This window comes from Heterocephalus glaber, unplaced genomic scaffold, assembly GCF_053883595.1.
Source record: "Heterocephalus glaber isolate CG9 unplaced genomic scaffold, H.glaber_assembly_v1.0 deba00001862, whole genome shotgun sequence".
Classification (NCBI taxonomy): domain Eukaryota; kingdom Metazoa; phylum Chordata; class Mammalia; order Rodentia; family Bathyergidae; genus Heterocephalus; species Heterocephalus glaber.
In genome coordinates, this window is record NW_028258502.1 from 16,261 (window position 1) to 23,370 (window position 7,110).

The 7,110-nt window shown below is 56.6% G+C and overlaps 2 long non-coding RNA genes across 2 annotated transcripts; one reads left to right on the top strand and one right to left on the bottom strand.

Moving 5' to 3' along the window:
- The first annotated feature begins 541 nt into the window (after positions 1-541).
- LOC147820543 (uncharacterized) lies at positions 542-2,068 on the top strand. Its single transcript, XR_015448419.1, has 3 exons — positions 542-960; positions 1,347-1,469; positions 1,639-2,068. It is a non-coding gene; the product is annotated as an uncharacterized LOC147820543 (long non-coding RNA).
- A 2,927-nt stretch (positions 2,069-4,995) lies between these two features.
- LOC147820544 (uncharacterized) lies at positions 4,996-7,082 on the bottom strand. Its single transcript, XR_015448417.1, has 3 exons — positions 5,970-7,082; positions 5,524-5,646; positions 4,996-5,342 (listed from the first exon to the last, which is right to left on the bottom strand). It is a non-coding gene; the product is annotated as an uncharacterized LOC147820544 (long non-coding RNA).
- Between the last annotated feature and the right edge of the window lie 28 nt (positions 7,083-7,110).

Below are 7,110 nucleotides of genomic sequence, written 5' to 3' on the forward strand. Positions count from 1 at the left end.
GTTTCTGCCACCTGCCTCGCAAACGCAAGGTCCCGAGTTCAATCCCCAGTACCAAAAAAGAATAAAAAGTGTTCCTAACCATTTGCACAATTACTCTGCATTAATACTTACGATATAAAAATACAATTGATAACGTCCCTATCGCAGTCACACCCTCGGCTGAGCAGGCTTCCGCGACTCCCAGACTCCTGGAGTCCCAGCAGCTCGTACCCGTGTCCCGCCCCCCACAGGGTGAAGCCATGCAGGTGCGGTGGCAGGATGCAGTTCTAAACAGCGTGGCCGGAAGAGCCCTGCCCAGCGTGACACCTCCTGTGTCCTGGGGGACGCAGGGGAGGACAGCTGCCGATGGGCAGAGCCAGAGCAAAGGCCCCGAGGCTCCTCTGTGGCCAAAGGGGTCTGTGGGACTCAGGACTGGGCCAGTTTGGAAGGGACCAGACACCTGGGGGTCCACTGCACATGGGCACTGGTGTGGGGGGGCGCTCCTGGGTGGGGCACCCGTTGCCCGGCAACCGAAGTTTTGTGCCAGGTGTGGAGGCAAGTTTGGCGGGAAACACAATGCCTGAAGGCCTGTATGCGCAGGCGCTGTTGGCCTCAGGAGGAGAATTGTGGGTGGAGCAGGGACGGAGCTTTGCACGCGCTTCCTGCCCTGGAAGGAGCCTATGTTGAGAGGTCGTGATCCTGATCGAGGTCGAGCTAGACTCAAAGGGGAAGAGGCAAGTCCGGCATGCAAGCCCCTGCAGGCGGTGGGAGTATTGCAGGTGGCCACGAAGATGACCACGATGGCAGCAGAATCCTTGATGGGCAGAGTGATGCCGGAAAGCCGGGGGGCCGAGGCTCAGCAGGTGTCTCTGGCGATGTTGGTACTAACGCTCCAGCAGTTTCGCCTGTTGTTCTTGTTTCTGATGGCACAGGGCAGATTATGCTCATGTCTGCTTGGCCAACTGCGCAACCGCATGAACTGTATCCTTCCTGACGTGGCCTGCGTGGCCCGTGACGTGGGGGGACAGGGAAGCGTCAGGAGAGGGGCGGCTGGGACTCAGCGGGGCAGCGGCACAGGGATGGAGAGCAGGAGAGGCCAGGCCGAAGCCGGAGGGCCAAGGGCCTGGGCCAGGAGCAGGGCTGTGGTCCAGGCCAGGCAGAGCCAGGCGGGCCGATGCGGGGGAGGCAGACGAGGTGGGGGAGGCAGACGAGGCGGGGGAGGCAGACGAGGCGGGGGAGGCAGAAGCCTGCAGAGAGGAGGCCTGAGGCGCCCGGGATGTGGGGCAGCTGCGGGGCGGGGGGTGTGAGGGCCTGGCCGATCCGGGGGCCCGGTCCCTACAGCACCGTGCCTTGACCACTCTCCACAGCAGCCTCAGGGTGCCTTTCCCATATCCAGGAGAGGCGGAGGTCGCCCGAAGGACCTTGGCTGCCTCTCAGGAACACCCGAATGTTCACCGAGAACTGACAGTGAATGGCAATTTGTTGAATGTGTCCGTCCTCAAAGGGCTGGGCTTCTGGGGGTGTGGCCACAACTATAGGGAGGGGCTTTTTAATGGACACTGGGAGCTGCCTAAGTGTTAGGACTAAACAGGGCGGGGCCACGCTTGCTAGTTTAGAGTCCTGACTATTGACTGGATTTTTGTTTTCTCTCACTTACAGGAGATGGGTTTCCCAAGACCTTGGCCGCCTCCACACAGTGTTCACCTCCTTCCTTGAGGACCTTTTTCCCTCATCTTCTAGGTCATGCACAGCCTGGGACCCCCAGGTCCCCAGACTGCTGAATAGGAAGAAGGATCTCAAACCTATGTGTTCCGTGCCAGACTGCATCCTTCCCTAGGCTCCAAGGTTTTGAGTTTATTGCCATGTTCTCCTCAGATCCTCATTTTTTCTGCCTTTAATAATCACTCATGGCATGCCCGGGGCCCACTTGTGTTTTCATGTTGGTGGGTGGGAGACATGGTCAAATGTTTGCAGAACATAAATAAGTCAAATGAAGCTGAGCAATCATCCCGTGCCTGAGTTTCTTTCAGTTACAGTACCTTCCTGTTTCCTGGCTTTTGTGCTCTGAGGACAGATGGCAATTTCCCACGGGGGATACACATTTACACACGGAGGTGGAGTTAGTAAATTCAACAACAGGTGAATATCAATAATGCAGAAAACATGAGCATACCTACCCATGGGCACGAGGTCAGAGTGCAAGGCTGGTGAACTGCTGGAGTGGGGGACTTGGTCCTGTCACCCTCTCCCTTTGACTACCATAAACCAAAGTTCAGAAGGCAGCCGAGTGCCAGCCCCTAGCGCCTGCCCCATGACACCCTACAGGGGGCTTAGGCCCCAGGGCCCCAGGCCTGAGCCAGCCCCTGCCCATCTTTAAGGCATCATGGCATTTATAGGGGATAGAATAGCCTCGCAATAGGAATGTGCATGCCTCGGTGCACTATGAGCACAGCCAAAGAGGTTGAGGCGAAGGAGGTTTTAAAGATAAAACCAGAAAGGATGACATTATACATCTTGAGACACAAGGGTTAAGGGGACACCTGGGGGAGAGGGCGGAGGAGGAAACTCTCCAAGCAGGGGCAAGTGGGTGGGTTCTGGGTTCTCAGGGAAGGCTGGAGGAAGGCTCACGGAGACCTATCTCCCCCGGCCCCCCGCCCGGGTACCTGGTATCCAACTCAGGACCTTGCGCTTGTTAGGCAAGGTGCCACTGAACTAAGTCCCCACCCGAGGAGACTGCTCTTAGGGGATGCAGAGGCGTGGTGAGGTCAGCAGCTCAGGCAGAGCTGCAGTGCAGTGACTCTCACGATCACCTTCCGAGTTGGCTTTCCTTTTCAACCTCTGAAGAGTATGACCTTATTATGACATCTGGTGTCCAGGGCTGACTGGATCTCAAAATATCTCACGTACTCCTCCGCATTTTTACCTTTAAAATTCCCAGGAAATACTATTTCCAAGAAACAGCACAGACCAATGAGGTTTGGGAGAATTCATTTCAGGTTTAAGGTGTACACTGACTCAACAGACTGTTGTCCAAAGGAAAGCATTGAACAAAGAGAAGTTCCAGCTTTTATATATTTGATCAAGGGGGGTGTGTGGTCTTTCTAGTGACATGAAACTAGGGGGTGTGTAAGGAGGATACAGAAGCAAATAAAAACCAATTTAGGGCGCCCAGGTGATGGGGAAAAACTAAGAACCAAGATATATCATATACAGGTACAAACACCCAATGATAAATGTAAATGAATTGTATACCTAAAATGTACCAATAAAAGAACTAAAGAAAAAAAAAAAGAAGGCAATTTAGGGCCGGGGAATTAGCTCAGTGTATTCACCACCTGCTGCGCAAGTGCAAGGACCCAAGTTCGATCCCCGGAACCAAAAATAAAAAAGAAGAAAAAAAAGCAATTTAGTCACATCTCACACGATGACAGTTTCATTTCTTGTGAATCTTGTGAGAACAGGGCGTCATGAACTTTGTTTACAGGACACGGTTGCCAATCTCATGTGTATGCTTTTTATGTTTTTTTTTTTTGGTAGTGGGGATCGAACTCAGGACCTTACACTTGGGAGGCAGGCGCAGTGCCACTGAGCTAAACCCCAGGCCCTCATCTGTATCTTTTAAGGCCATACAGTTCCTTAAGGTTTTCAAAGATCTCATTTACAGGAATGTAACTGTCTGCCCTATGAGTACCGGGTTGGGGCAGCGGGGAGGCCAGCCTTGAAGGAAGGCAGGTTCCTGGGAAGTCAGGTCGTCACTGGACTCTGTTGCCAAGAACCTTGTGTACTTTATCTGTCACAGAATAAGGAGTTACAGCTCTGAGGAGGAGGTGGTGGTGGTGGCGGTGGCGGTGGTGATCCGAGGTGGGGCGCACTTCCCAAGGCTTATTTTACTTTAGGTCCTGCTTCAACAAATCTTTGTCCTCCACACCTCCTCCCACCCTCTCTGGCCTCCCCACCATGCTTCCCTGGCACAGCGCCTTACACAGAGGTGGTCATGATGGGGTCTGCACTGAGTCCTACTACCTCAGGGGGCACCTCTCCTTCCCCACATATTCAGACTCTTACACCAGGAGCCTCCATGACCCCTTCCCGCTCCATCCCTGCCCAGGGCTCCATTCACCTCCATGCTCCCTTTTGATTGTTTTCCTGTATATGTTGTCTTTGTGGACAATAACTTTATTAAGAAAACAACCTGAAGGAAACAAGCATTTCTTCAAGGACATTCACCCAGCAACTGTCTTTATAACCTGAGACAGCTGTCATGTGCAAATGAACCAAATTTCTTGTGACAGGGAAAGGACTTTGCTCCCCCTCCCACTCCTGCCTCACAGGAGACTCCACTCGCTATGAGACAGATCAATCCATTGTAATCCACTGACACCAAACCATGAGGAACCATGAGCAGTGAGCAGTGGTTCTGGGGGGAGGATGAGCTGAGGTGGCTGGGGACTGGGGGCTTTGCACAGGAGGAACTGGACCCTCCTCTCAGCCTGGCAAAGGGGCCTCTTCTCCCCAGCTTCTCACTACCCTGGACAGAGACGCCTCTTGTCAGTAGCCTCCCAACCAGCATCAGCCAAGGGTGGTAGAAATGGTGAGGAAGACGCTCCTGGTTCCTGAGCTGTCCTCCCGCCAAGGGCGAGGGCTGGTTTGAGCCTAGGTCCCGGGGGCTGAGCCCCATGCAGGAAGTTTGAGGTGAGGCCCCTGGAGTCAGTTACTAGGCCACGATGCCCTCAGCCCACTGGAGCCCACTTCCTTAGTGCCTTGCTTTGGGTCCTGCAGGAGCAGGTGCAGGACCAAGCCCCTCAGTCCAGCAGCACAATATTCTTGCTCTCCTGACCTCCTGGCCATGGGTGTGAATACTCCTGTCCTCTGGGCTATTTATATCCAGGTGTTGTTGAATTAACTAACTCCACCTCTACCTCCACCTGTAACTACGTGTCCCCCCCAGGCAGTTGCCTTTGTCCTCAGAGGAAAAAGCTAGAGTAGGGAGATGCTTCAGCTAAAGAAACTCAGGCATGGAATCATTGCTCAGCTTTATTTTCTGCAGTGACACACATTTCATTGTGTCTTGTACAACAACAGGGAAACAAAACAAGTGGGCCCCGAGCACCCAATGAGTAACTAGCAAAGGCAGGAAAAACTAAGGTCTAAGAAGGACGTGATGATTAATTCAGGAATTTAGGGCCTAGGGAAGGATGAGCTGTCTGGCATGGGCGTTTGGGCTTCAGCCCCCTTTGTCTGGCAGAGACATGGGGGGAAATGGGGGCCCAAAGCACCGCATGGTCCGCAAGAGCAGGGCAAGGTCGTCGAGGAAGCGGTTGAACACTGTCTGGAGGCTGTCACGGTCCGGGTCAACCCATCCCCTGAAAGAGAGAAAAGGAAACTCCAGCCAATAGTCAGGACTCTTAGCTAGGTTACAGCCCACACCCTGTTTGGTCCTAACACTTAGGCTCCTCCCTGTGTCCATTAACAGCCGCCCCCTTGCTTGGGGCCAGAGCCCCAGAGCCCCAGGGCCCCAGAGCCCCAGCGCCTTGCAGGACTGACACAGTCAACAAACTGCCATCCACCATGAACTCCCTGCGAATGTCAACGTGTTCTCTGAGAAGGGTCAAGGTCCCTCGGGCGACCTCCGCCTCTCCTGGATATGGGAAAGGCACCCTGAGGCTGCTGTAGAGAGTGGTCAAGGCACGGTGCTGTAGGGACCGGGCCCCCGGACCGGCCAGGCCCTCACACCCCCGCCTTGCAGCTGCCCCACATCCTGGGCGCCTCAGGCCTCCTCTCTGCAGGCTTCTGCCTCCCCCGCCTCGGCCCGCCCGGCTCTCCCTGGCCCGGACCACAGCCCTGCTCCTGGGCCCGGCCCTCGGGCCTCCGGCTTCAGCCTCGCCTCTCCTGCTCTCCATCCCTGCGCCGCTGAGTCCCAGCCGCCCCTCTCCTGACGCTTCTCTGTCCCCCCACGTTCTGGGCCACGCCGGCCACGTCAGGAAGGATACAGTTCATGCAGGTCCATCCTTGGGCTGCTGACCACGAGCACAATCTCCCCAAAGGGCCATGGGCCCCGAGGTATCTGGACAACCCGTGAAACTGTGCCACCCTGGTCACGTTCATGGCCCTCTGCTCCACTGGAGCCGTGGTAAGGGGCCTGCATGGGTGTCTCGGTTCGTCCCCTCAGAGCCCGCCCCGACGACGAGGATGAGGGCTACGCACTCCTTGAGGGGAAGAAGGCGCCTATGAAGCCCCACCCCTTTCAGACCCACAGTGCACCACGACATGCCCACGGCGCCTGCGCCAATGGGCCCTCAGGGTGGGCTGCTTTCCCCCAACCTGGTCTTCCTGCTTCAACTAGTTTTTGGTTGCCAGGCAAAGGGCTGTCCCTTGCCTCCCATCGATGGCCCCGCAAGTGTCTGATCCCCTCCAAGCTGGCCCAGCCCCGAGTCCCACAGACCCCTTTGGCCACAGAGGGACCGAGGCGTCAGGAGACCCAGCTCCGTAACGGGGGCATCTGCCAGGCTCTCCAGAGCCCTGGTAGGAACAGGCGCTGCCTCGGTCGGGCCTGGACACCCCGGAATGCCGCTGGACCCCGCGATGCCCGCAGGGTCAGCCCCACCCGTGAGCCCTGTGCTGGCCCATCCCCCATCGCTGAGTTCTGATGGGGGAGGAGATGGCCACGGGCCCAGCCCGTCCTGTCCCCTACACACACGCACACGAGGTCCAGGCCTGGGGACACAGTGGGGATGTGGATCCCAGCCCGTGCCCGTCCTCGGGATTTGCCCAGGACACTTGCTCCGGCAGCCACATTCGTCTCTGCCATCCCGTGGTGCCCTCCTGTTGAGCCGGGGCTGAGTGTGCACAAGGGAGAGAGTGAGGATGGGGACGTGGCCTGAGACACCTGTCCATCCCCCCTCCTCTTGACTGCTAGGGAAACAAAGCAGGGCCCCACCAATGTGTGCAGGAGGACCGAGGAGCCACCAGTCATCCGGGCATATCCCAGCAGCAGGCTCCTCTGCTGGCACGGCCCTCAGGTGCACTCCGCGCTCCATCCTGCAACTAGCCACAAAGGCTGGTGGCTCTCTGTGGTGCTGGAGGTGCCTGGGAAACGACCCCGTGTATCCCTACACCCTGCGGAGGGCAAGC